We start from the raw sequence: 12,685 nt of genomic DNA, 5'->3' as shown, positions 1-12,685 counted from the left end.
TGCGGTATTGGAATTTAGCTTATGGGCTCGCGAGAACATGAACCACGTGACCAGGCTGTTTTCTGCCCCCTCAATGTCATAACTCTCTCTTTGGCTCTGCCCTGCTGGAGCCTGGAGCGTGCACGGTGCACGTACCATGAACGGTCACTAGGGGGAGCCATGGTACAGTGTAATACAGTGGGGAGCAGCTATGGAACAGCTACAGAGCTGAAAACTCTCCCATAGAGATTTACTAAAATATTTATATCAATTATTCTAAGCCTAGACTCAATCCATCCAGAATCCTGGTGAGTCATGACCATAACACCTCTGATTCTGAGAAAACAAACAAACAACAAGATTGCATATTTAATTTTATGATTTACTACATTAAATAAATGCTCTTTGTTTAGCGTCTTTCATTTTCATTCATTCACAGAATCAGAGGTTGTATGGTCATGATTCACCAGGATCCTGTTCTGGAAGGCTTGATTCTGGGCTTAAAATAATTGATATAAATATTTGAATACATTTAAGTATATCTTTTTTATAAATGTATAAATATTTTTGGGGGGAAAACCACGCCTACTTATATGTTCTATACTGTGATCTCATCAAAGTATATCCTCACTAAATCATTTTAAATATAAACTTAAAACCATTTGATGAATCACATCTAACAATTCAATTTCAGTCTCTTCCACACACACTACACATGCACTTTACATTTCTACTAATATGTATTTTTACTTTTTCATTTATAGTGAGTATCCATTGTTTTTTATGTTTTATGATTTATTTTGTTAAATTAGATTAACCTTATAAATCCCTTTATTCTAACTCCAGCTAATCCAGCTCTTTCCATTCCGTCCTTTCTTCTGTATACTTCCTGCAGTACAGAAGTATACAAATTTCTTAATGAAATGAAAATGGAGGACCCTGATGTAAACAAGTCTTTGTTTACAACACTGATGATGTGTCCAAGTTCATGATGTTTCATTAACTGAAGAACTCTGGGAGTTGTAGTACCAGTGACAACCAGGAACAGACTGAAGAAATCTGGGAGTTGTAGTATCAGTGACAACCTATGGGTGACGACCACCAAGAGGGTGACATCTGAAGAGACAGAGGACAGGCGGAGAGGGTGGAGAGGGTTGACAGCCAAAAACACTTCTTCTGTGAGGAGGAACCCAAAACGCTACAGACTGCAGTAACACCTGCAAGGAGGGTTTAAAGCTTTGGTGGAGGCTTAGTCCCCCTCAAAACAAGCCCAATTGACTGACTTCTATGTAAACCAAGATTCATTACCCCCCCCTTCCCCCCTCTAAATAGCCTGCCCCCCCCCCCCCCCCCCCCCATAGCACACCCAGTCACAATTGTCTGGAGCCGTCACTGCGTCAAGGTGTCTTATTTCAATACACATACCATAGACTTACTTTATTCTGTTATACAAATTGATTCATTGTCTAACAATAATAATATTTTGATTTATGAGTTGATTTACTAAACAGTGTAATGAAGTTACAGCACTGCTTTGCCCGTTAAGAGTAAGCATGTTTATTTGTAGGTTTCAACAAGGAACTGGAACAGTCTTGTCAAAACTTTACTATTGTAACTCCCTCCTTACTGGCCTACCGTCATGTGCACTTAAGCCCCTCCAACTGATCCAAAATGCCGCAGCTCGCTTGGTCTTAAACCAGCCTAAATTCTCACACGTCTTCCCCCTTCTCCGCTTCCTCCATTGGCTCCCGGTCGCTGCATGCCCGCACAGAATACAAAACTCTGATGCTGGCATTCAAAGCAACCCTACAAACCCTCCCGCTCACTCAGATCAGCCAACGCAGGGAAGCTGGAGGTACCTTCAGTTAAAAACGCCGGGACAATGCTCCACACGTCCCAAACTCCTTCTCCCTTCTGGCTCCAAAACTATGGAATTGCACTTCCCATCACAGTCAGAACTGCAGCCTCACTCCCAATCTTCCGCCGTAGTCGGATTTAGAATTAGATAGTATTTTAAACAGACTTAGGGGAGAACGGGGTAAGATGAACCACTTTTTGTTGTCCTGGAAGAAAGGCCAAATGAGATGGCAGTAAAATCTAATGATCTACCCATATTTCAGGATGTCTTCTATCAATTGAAATGGGGCTCCACCGGACACGTTGCGTCTCCGTTGCGTGCGTCAACAAACGAACCGGGGCAATTTTAATGTAGTCACGCAACGCAATGCAATGCAATGCGACGCAACGAGGGCAGTGGAGCCAACCTTCATCGATTAAAAAGGGAACATTCCCTGACGGTGACACGACGCTGACACGCCCGGTGGAGCCCCGGTGTAAGCATCTATGACAAAGGGCCATGAAAATATGAGTGCAGTACTTTCATCCGACGGACCATTGGTCCGAACGACAACCTACCTCCTCCCTCACCCTAACCCTAAAGTTGGGTTAGGTAGAGGTTCAGCCAGACTGTTGAACACTCAACATTGTTTTACCTACTTTATTTTTTAATTCAATACATTTTTCACACGCATTGTTAACAATACATTTTCAAAACATCCAAAGTATTTTATCTAGAGATGCACAATATTTTATCAAATCAGTATGGGCCGATGTTGGCCTTAAAATGCAATATTGGTATTAGTCGATGTTTTAAAATAAAAATACTACATCGAAGCTGTTTATATTCGGACATGGGCTAACATTTCAATAACTGTGAATCCCTATAGTATTTGGAATAAAATGCACTGTTTTCCAAAATGTCAGTTTGTCACCTCCCTCTTGACATGCAATAGATCCTGTGATCTTTTGTGGCCAGGTGTAATTTCCTGGGGTCTAGTAGGACTACAGAAAATGATAATTAAGAAACCGCTGTACAATTTGGTAAAACAAATACATTTACCCACTTGTTCGAATGCCCCGCCCCCTGCCAAGAAACACTAAAAGTGTTTAAACGAAATAAAGCAGCTAATGAAAATATATATAACACTCATCTTTTACTTTCTCTAATAACCTAAAACATGAACATTGGTTGAAAAACAACCAAAGTTGTCCTTTAAGGTTTTAACATGAGGAGAAAAACAAAAGATCAGGAGAATGGAGGCCTCTATTGATGGGATTGATTGAATAGTTTATTAGACATGAATGTAAAACAACAACAGAGTTCAGTCAAACACTGATTCCAAAAGGGAGAACACAAAAACAAAGTCCTTGTTTCCATTCAGGCCCTATGCAATCAATTCATAATAGCAAACAAATCACACTTGTGTGAAGTGAGGGCGCTCTTGTCACATCATACATCCATGCTCAGCCAATCAAATCATCACAAATAGCCAGCCAATAATTTTTGCCGTCTTCACTTTTTCTGCCCTCACTATTTTTATACTCAATATATACATCAGCCAATCAAATCGTGTTTGTGTTCACACAAAGACAAAGCCCAATGGGAGGAGCTAGCGCCCATCAACAATAATTCAATATAATCAATAACAACAAAATATATCATTACAGGAAATAATAAAACACTGTACAGAGTGGGAGAAAGTTAGGAGGGGGGCGTGGTCACCCGTTTAAAGAAGAAGTGATCATTTCCTCTTCATTGGGCCTGCTGAAAGGTGGACTTCCAGGCCCGTTTTAAAAGATGTAAGTGATCTGCATTTTTTTAGGGAAGGGGTCAGGGCATTCCATGTCTGGGTGGCCGTGCTGTAGAAGGAGAATTTTGCCATATTTGTTTTGAAATATAGGAGCAGTATACTAATCCATAATATTGTCCTTGTCTATCAACCCCTCTACGAACATACAGCTGTTTAATTTGATCCTCCCAGTGAGCTCATTTTTCATCCATTCATGTTTTGTTTATTCTCAAAATTACACTGAGTAATCAAACTCATTTCCAGTGTCGTCGAGTAATACAATATCATATAGAAAAAACATCACAATGTGAATTACATAGGTTTACAATTTTTTTTTTGTTTGCAGGTCATTCCATGTATTAGGGCCACAGAAGCCAAAAGTTCAGAGCTAACCTTTGGTACCTTGAATTTGGGGAAACTACTTGACCGGGTGCGGGTGTACTTCAGAAAAGATGAGATGGATTTAGGACAATCTCCAAGCATGGCTTTATACAAGAACAGGTGCCAATGCAGTTTTCCAACGTTATATAAGATACATTGGTGAGTACCATAGCTATCACCCGTAATAAATCGAATCGATGAGTGATAAACAGAGTCTAGGGATTTAAGAGTGGATGCTGCTGCATATCTACAGTTTATGTCTCCATAATCCCAGACAGACAGGAACACATGGAAACTTTTTTTTAACCCATGGTGTGAATGCAATGGTGTCTTAGCAAGTGACCAGAGTTATTTAAACTTGGGTCACACCGTTTAAAGTGGACATATTTTGTATTGTCCTGTGAGAACTGTGGACATGAAGGTGTATCTTCAGATTACTTGAAACGTTGAAACTCAGTGTCACAATCTTTACATTGGAAAGGTTTTTCTCTCCAGTGTGGACATACTGGTGTGTCTTCAGGTGAGATCACTGACTGAAACTCTTGTCACAATGTTTACATTGGAAAGGTTTTTATCCAGTGTGGACACGCTGGTGTGTTTTCAGGGATTGTACTGTAGTAAAACTCTTGTTACAATGCTTACAGTTAAAAGGTTTTTCTCCAGTGTGGACACGAAGGTGTGTCTTCAAATTACATGAATCCATGAAACTCTTGTCACAATGTTTACATTGGAAAGGTTTTTCTCCAGTGTGGACATACTGGTGTCTGTTCATGTCACCTGAACACTTGAAACTCTTGTCACAATGTTTACATTGGAAAGGTTTTTCTCCAGTGTGGATACGGTGGTGCTTCTTCAGGGAAGCTGACTCTGTAAAACTCTTGTTACAATGTTTACAGTTAAAAGGTTTTTCTCCTGTATGGACAAAAAGGTGTCTCTTCAAATTACTTGACTGACTGAAACTCTTGTCACAATGTTTACATTGGAAAGGTTTTTCTCCAGTGTGGACACGAAGGTGTGAATTCAGATTACTTGAAGAGTTGAAACTATTGTCACAATGTTTACATTGGAAAGGTTTTTCTCCAGTGTGGACACGAAGGTGTCGCTTCAGGAGAGCTGGGTCAAAGAAACTCTTGTCACAATGTTTACATTGGAAAGGTTTTTCTCCAGTGTGGACATACTGGTGTCTGTTCAGTTCATTTAACAACCTGAAACTCTTGTCACAATGTTTACATTGGAAAGGTTTTTCTCCAGTGTGGACACGAAGGTGATTCTTCAGGGAACCTTTTTCACTGAAACTCTTGTCACAATGTTTACATTGGAAAGGTTTTTCTCCAGTGTGGAAACGAAGGTGCTTCTTCAGGGAACCTTTTTCGATGAAACTCTTGTAACAAAGTTTACATTGGAAAGGGTTTTCTCCAGTGTGGACACGCTGGTGTGTTTTCAGGGAAGATGATGCAGTAAAACTCTTGTTACAATGTTTACATTGGAAAGGTTTTTCTCCAGTGTGGAAAAGAAGGTGTCGCTTCAGGAGAGATGAGTTACTGAAACTCTTGTCACAATGTTTACAGTTAAAGGGTTTTCCTCCAGTGTGGACACGCTGGTGCTTCTTCACGGAACCTGAGTCAATGAAACTCTTGTCACGCTGTTCGTCATCATCGTCTTCACTGGTCTCCTCCCAATCATCACTGTGTTCAGTGACTTCAGTGTCAGATTCAAGTTCAACTTCAACCTCAGAGCAGTGGGAAGATATGTCTTCTTCATCATCATCATTATCATCACCACCACCACCTTTCACTGCTAGTAATGTCAACGTTGACCCAACAGGTTCCTCTGGTCTTTGAAATAGCTCCTCCTGTTCCTCTTTAAGATCCTCCTGTTCCTCTTTAATGTGTGGACACTCTGGTTCCTCCTGGAGCAGACTGGGGCTCCTCTCCTGTTCAGCAGTAACCTCCTTTTTACACACAACCATGTGCAGTATGTCTAGGAGCAGAGACATAACATGATGGTCAACACTGGATTCCTAAAATGTAAATCCATTCTTCTGCCATGTTCCATGTACAAAATGAGCTATTACCTACCAAGATAAGATTGACTAAACTGTTACTATTGGTTATTACTGTTTTGAAAGATTTAGCAAAATGCATTGTTTCTTCAGGAACAATATTTTCTAGTTTGCCATTGTTATTGTCCAGTGAAAATTTGACATTGTGGCAGCGATACAGAATAGAACATATTAAAGAAACGAATAGAACATGAAACTTACAGAGGTGTGGCTGGCCTTCAGCTTCCTGTTTAATAGAAACTACTTCAGCTTCCTGTTTAATAGAAACGTCTTCAGCTTCATGTTTAATAGAAACGTCTTCAGCTTCCTGTTTAATAGAAACGTCTTCAGCTTCCTGTTTAATAGAAACGTCTCCAGCTTCCTGTTTAATAGAAACGTCTTCAGCTTCCTGTTTAATAGAAAGGTATTCAGCTTCCTGTTTAATAGAAATGTCCCTGGCTGAGTCTGGAGAGTTCATCTTCACCTGGGAGTGATGTATCATGGTTATTGTAGTTCTTATGAGTCTGGAGAGCTCCGTTCTGAAATCAAGTGAATAAGGAAGGACTTTAATAACTGGAGACCTATAGTCCGGTAGCCGGGGGTGTGCAGTGGGAAATTTGTTATATCGTTTTTTTTTAAATTGGCATAAAATATTGCGTATATTCTTACATAAATTAATGAGTCCACTTGCTGACCGGCTGTCGGTATTGATCATTGTATTTTAAAAGGTCTTATATGTGACCATACTATTACCTATATACGGCAAGATGTCAACATTTCATTATTTAATGCTTAGGATCAGCATTTATTGATAACCTGTGATATAATACACCAGCATGTTTCCCTGTTAACCTCTTATTTTGAAGAGCAAAAAACTGGGTTGTGGAATAAACTGTGGAATAAACCTTGGAATAAACCTTGTTTGGACCAAAAATGCCATCTGGGACAAGGAATAAGAGATACAGGCGAATGAAAGAAACAGATAGAATGGGTGTTTATGGGCACGACGATCAAGATGGCACGATTCAGTGTTATTGACAACAACAACTAGCAACCCGTGAGTAGCATTATGACTTGATCAATCACAAGCACTATAAAAGACCAATTGCCGTTGATCTACGATTCTACGGCAATGGCGGACTAAGTGTTAAGTAGCATGTGATGTGTCAAACTAGGAGGTTTCTGAATCCATTCCAAGCATTAGTTGGCTTTCATGTACTTTTAATATACGCTATATTTGTTTTTTGTTTCATACTACATAATTCATACATTAATCAAGAACACTTTACCAAGATACAATACAATGTAGATCGGGTGATTTATTTTTTAGATATTTGCAATCTGTTAAATCTGTTCATTGAAAATAGCTGATCTGCAAGCTCACTACTAGGTTGTAGATGGATTACAATTATACTAATAGTGGTATATAAATATATAAATTAAATCAAGACATGACCAGCTAGACATCAAATTAAATAGAAACCTCAGATTATATAAATGTGTATGTGGCTTCATTAATGACAAGTGCTTGGCTGTTATGCATCCACGGTTCTGTGCGCCGTCAGTGTCTGAACTTAAATCACTGCAGTTTGTCTATCAGCAACCTAGCGGTATTTAGGCAGGCTCGTATTTAAAGATCACCATGTGAGTTATTCACATATTTCGTCAGGTCACCAAGTTCACCGTACCACCTCTCTCTGCGGGAGGGTCCAATCACCAGTGTCGAGTCAGCTAGGATAAGATCTCCGGTGGCCGAGTTCTTCAGAATAAAAGTACCCGCTAAAGTAAACAAAAACGATTAATTTGCACATTAAAACAACAAATAAAGTATTTAAAGGAAAATATACAACACAAATTATGTTTCTGTGTATTTGCATTAACATTTACACAGTTAATAACATTAGCAAATTATCTAAATCAACCAAATTGACAAATAGTGGACACTGGACAAAAAACGGCTCTTCGGGACAGCTGTTGTGACATAATAATATATAATATTTTAATATTATATAATTTGCACGCGTTCGGGAAGACCTCCTCTACAACACCCCTCTCTCCAACCGATTGGATCAACAAGACCTAACGAGCAGATCACAGATTCACTGATATTACTCTCCGTTGATCCTTTTCTAGATGTTTTAAACTCATTCACAGGACTTCTGTTCTGTAAATGGTTCTCTCACACATTGGTTTCACATCATTTTATAGGACTTATATATGCATTTCATTTACAACATTGATTGATGTATTCCCATGTAGAATGGGTACATATTCTACGTACCGCTACGAGGACAGAACCATAAAAACCACTAAGACTTGTTTGCACCATGGTCCTCCATTTTAAATTAATCAGAAAACATGTGAATTAATGATCTTTTGTCCCTGGATTAGTTTTTCATCAATAACCTGAACACATTTTCAGGGTTGAGCTGCTTAACAATGACACTGTTCAAACCAAAAGCTTTACTTTTCTTTGTATATTATTTAAAGTGTCAACCAACAGTGCACATGCAGTCTAGCGCTGCTGCTGGACGCGTGCACGGTGCACGTACCATAGACGGCCACTACGGGAGCCATGGTACAGTGTAATACAGTGGAACGGATATACTGTGTGTTACTGCTGTCATGTTGTAATTATTATGCAATTTGTTAGTTTTATAAGTTTATTATTTTCTAAATATATATTTGGGTAAAAGTTAGTTTTTGGAGTTTAGTTCCGTCATTTACAGTGATATGCCCATATATGGTTTGAGTCTGCGATGGTTCACTATCATTGTTACACTTCCGTTCTGTAGAGATGCCGGGCGGTTTGTTTGCAGTTTCGCTGACCAACAGGTTCGTGTGTTTAGAGTTGTAACCTACTGGATCAAGACATATTGACATTGTGTGGTTTAAACGTATTATTCATGGAATGAATTGTATTTCGGTGTCGCTGTGTTTATGCTTCAGAGGGCAAAGAAGTCCTTTCATTCCCTTCGGTTTATGCAGCAGCGCCAGTGAGATGCGTTTGTGTTTCCATTCTGCATTTGTTATCGTTTCTTATTATGATGATTATTCTGTATTGTTTGGTTCTAATCTGAATGTTCGTTTTATGCTTTATTTCACAGTTTGACGTTGTGGATGAATTGTGTGACAGACAATACATCTAAAAGAACTACCTTGCCTCGTCCGTTGGGATTGACAGTCAAACTCAAGCTGAATCCACCTGCGTGGAGTCCAACAGAAGACATCCACGCCGCGGTTCTACAGTCTACCACCCTGCAGCTAAATCGGATCTGCGAGAAAGGAGCCGGATCAAACCAAACGGAACGTTTCCACTCGTCTCGTAGTTCAACACAGAGCTGCATGATAGACTGCTTAACCCTTCCAAGTTCCATGCCTGCCCGATGACGTCGTGCACAGACAACACAGCCCACCATCACCACCGCTTCACGTTTAAGTTCAAAGACACTCACCACAAGTTCAACAGTCACATCTGAAGGTCAGTCGAAACAACAGTAGAAACGTCCCTGGCTGAGTCTGGAGAGTTCATCTTCACCTGGGAGTGATGCATCATGGGTATTGCAGTTCTTATGAGTCTGGAGAGTTCGTCTTCACCTGCAGTCTGGACTCCGATCTGAAATCAAGTGAATAAGGAGGGACTTTAATAACTGGAGACCTCATGTTCTCCCTGTGTCCCCTAGGGTAGGTACCCTCACAAAAACATGCAGTAATCCTGGTCTCTAAACTGCCTCCCCCTGGCCAGCCGGGGCGCCTGATGGAGGGGAAAGGAACTGGTTGGAATAACGTGTTCCTTCCACGCGCTACGTCCAACCAGGGAAACTCCCCCCTGTCAGGTGTAAAGGAGCAACTTGGTCACTCAAGCATGAAGGAAGCATGAGTTAAGTCCGTTGCTCTCCCTAGGTTGGCGGAGGGTGTGTAGAGACATCACAGGATGATTGACACAGGGGTGAAAAATGGGTTACAAAATCGTGGGACAAAAATATATATATAAAAAAAAAACTATAGTCCGGCAGCCAGGGGTGTGGAGTGGGAAATGTGTTTTTATTGGCCTAAAATATTGCCTATATACTTAAAAATTAATGAGGTTTTATATGTGACCATACCATTACCTATATACGGCAAGATGTCAACATTTAATTATGCTGTGACGCTTAGGCCGCCAACATTTATTGATAACTTGTGATATAATTCACGCCAGCATTTTTCCCTGTTTAACTCTTATCTTGAAGAGCAAAAAACCCAGACCGGAAGTTATGATCTTATGTTAGGGTGTGTGACGATGCATCATCATTCCATGTTTACCGTGGGTGCTGCTAAAACATAATGGAGGCACATCACAGCGCCGGCTCTGGGCCGTGGAATAAACCTTGTTTGGACCAAAAAAATTGAAAGAAACAGATAGAATGGATGTTTATGGGCACGACGATCAAGATGGCGCGATTCAGTGTTATTGACAACACCAACTAGCAACCCGATGCTACCGTGAGTAGCATTATGACTTGATCAATCACAAGCACTATAAAAGACCAATTGCCGTTGATCTACGGCAATGGCGGACTAAGGGCCGATTCATACTCCCATTTTAGAGCCGAATAAAAGCGGACCTTCCCATAGATCCGAAGTCCCGTTAGTCCGAACATGCACTGCACTTCTGACGAGCCGAAATCATTTTGGCACTACAGCGCCGAAACAGCGGTAAAATAGGAGTATGAATCGGCCCTAAGTGTTAAGTAGCATGTGATGTGTCAAACTAGGGGGTTGTCTCGATTCTGAATCCATTCCAAGCATTAGTTATGCACAAAAAAGACTCATTGGGCTAAAAACGACCATAGCCGTCATCACAAATGTGATGCTCTTTCACTCATCACAGATGAGTGAAAGAGCACCACCCTTTCATCAACAATAAAAGTACAACCACTTAAAGGTTTTATGACATTCATTTTCATTTATTTTTCTTTTTCTTTTTCCTTTTAGGTTTTATGACCTCAAAAAACCTGAACTTTGAACATTCAGTGGATTTTCTGTGGTCTGAAGTTTTCTTTGGGGTTTTTGGGGCCTTTTGAGCTACAATGAGAACAGGCAACACAGTGAAACAGTGACATCTGCTGGCAAATCCCATTGACATATATGGGATTTGCAGTAAGTGATGTCACTTACTGCCGGCAAATCAGAGCACCTGTTTGAGCCAGAAAACCCCAGATCACAGAAAATCTACTGAATGTTAAAAGTTCATGTTTTTTGGGTGCAATTGAGATTAGAAAACCTAAAAAAAACAAGAACAATTCCAAAACCTTTTTTTTAATGTCACAATCCCTTTAATATATTTGGAAACACTTTGGTTTCAAGGAGTGTGGTGAGGAACAACAAACCAATACCGTGTTAAGGTGTGTTGCAATGGTGTGTGTTAGGGTTACATTTCAATGGTGTGTGCACGACCACACAATAGGACAGTAACCAAAGTCGACTTTTCAACAAGTCAACTTCATTGTCACAAGTCAACAAAGTCAGAGTAAAAAAAAGTTAAAAAATCAGATTGACTAAGATGTACGTGTTAACATTACAGTGGACAGAGTACAACTGGCTCGCTGATAACAAACTATCATTACACCTGGGAAAAACTCCAGTTCAGTCTCTATCCTTCTTTATACTCTATGCTCCAGACTTCCCAAAACAAACTGGTCAGGCTACCACTTGGACTCACTCCCAGAACCCACCTCACCCCTGCCCATTTCCATAGACTGCTGCTGGAATGGCCTACAAGATTCACTACACGAAAAAAAGGATATCCCTTTGAGATGTATCATCTAGTTTTCGAGGGGGTCCAGAAACATACAGAAAATACAGAACAATACAACAAGTACATTCATACATACATAATCAAGGACAAAACAAACAAAGCTCTCCTAAAACTAGCCGCTCTCATCCCAGCTACACATGTCCCATCCCACCTACACATGATATACCTGTCTAAATACTTCCTTAATGTTAATTAAGTCCACAATTTCAACACCAGAGGGAGTTCAACAAACCACATGCAACCCAGATTCGGCTCAAACAATGAATTAAATAAATTTAGCTCCTATGCCAGTAAAATGAGGAACGCCCTACCAACAGCAATTAAGAAATGTGAATCTCAAATCCCTTCAAAACCTATGCCGCCCCCCCCCCCCCCCCCATCTATACATCAGAACATGTAGAGACGTACAGAGATAGATACACTTCTATATAGTAACCAAAAACAGGAAATCATCATGAAAGGAGGTAAAAGGGGAAAAACATCTAGGGCTCCATCTTGTGCCACCCTTAACCCTTATCCCTAAACGTATTCGCCATTTTTTACTATTTTGAAAAACATTTTAAAATAGTTAACTAGCCAATCTACATCTACGTTGTGAGCTTGTAGATCAGCTATTTGAACGATTTTAAAATGTTTTTTTTTTTAAATAGTAAAGAATAGCAAATTATAGTTTAGGGATAAGGGGTGGGGTGGCGCCAGCTATAGGCCATAGTGAGGGGAAAAGGGGGCCAGTTTTGAATTGCAGCCGTGCGTAGGTGCTCTTAAAACAAGTTACAATATTATTACTGCTGCTAGTATTAACTACTGCTTGTTTATAACAAGTTACAATATTATTACTGCTGCTAGTATTAACTA

The 12,685-nt window shown here is 40.1% G+C and overlaps 1 long non-coding RNA gene across 1 annotated transcript in view; it reads right to left on the bottom strand.

Moving 5' to 3' along the window:
- Positions 1-3,567: 3,567 nt before the first annotated feature.
- Positions 3,568-12,685, bottom strand: part of LOC310875377 — a 9,433-nt gene continuing 315 nt past the window's right edge. Inside the window, exons 2-4 of the long non-coding RNA XR_014570644.1 lie at positions 9,486-9,646; positions 6,253-6,569; positions 3,568-5,969 (exon numbers count right to left, since the gene is read on the bottom strand). This is a non-coding gene — a long non-coding RNA (uncharacterized lncRNA). The remainder of the gene's footprint in view (positions 5,970-6,252; positions 6,570-9,485; positions 9,647-12,685) is intronic.

The sequence above is a fragment of the Protomyctophum parallelum genome (genome assembly GCF_964188405.1).
Source record: "Protomyctophum parallelum genome assembly, chromosome: 18".
Classification (NCBI taxonomy): domain Eukaryota; kingdom Metazoa; phylum Chordata; class Actinopteri; order Myctophiformes; family Myctophidae; genus Protomyctophum; species Protomyctophum parallelum.
The sequence above is the reverse complement of the archived record's forward strand: the minus strand, read 5'-3'. Positions and strand labels throughout refer to the sequence as shown.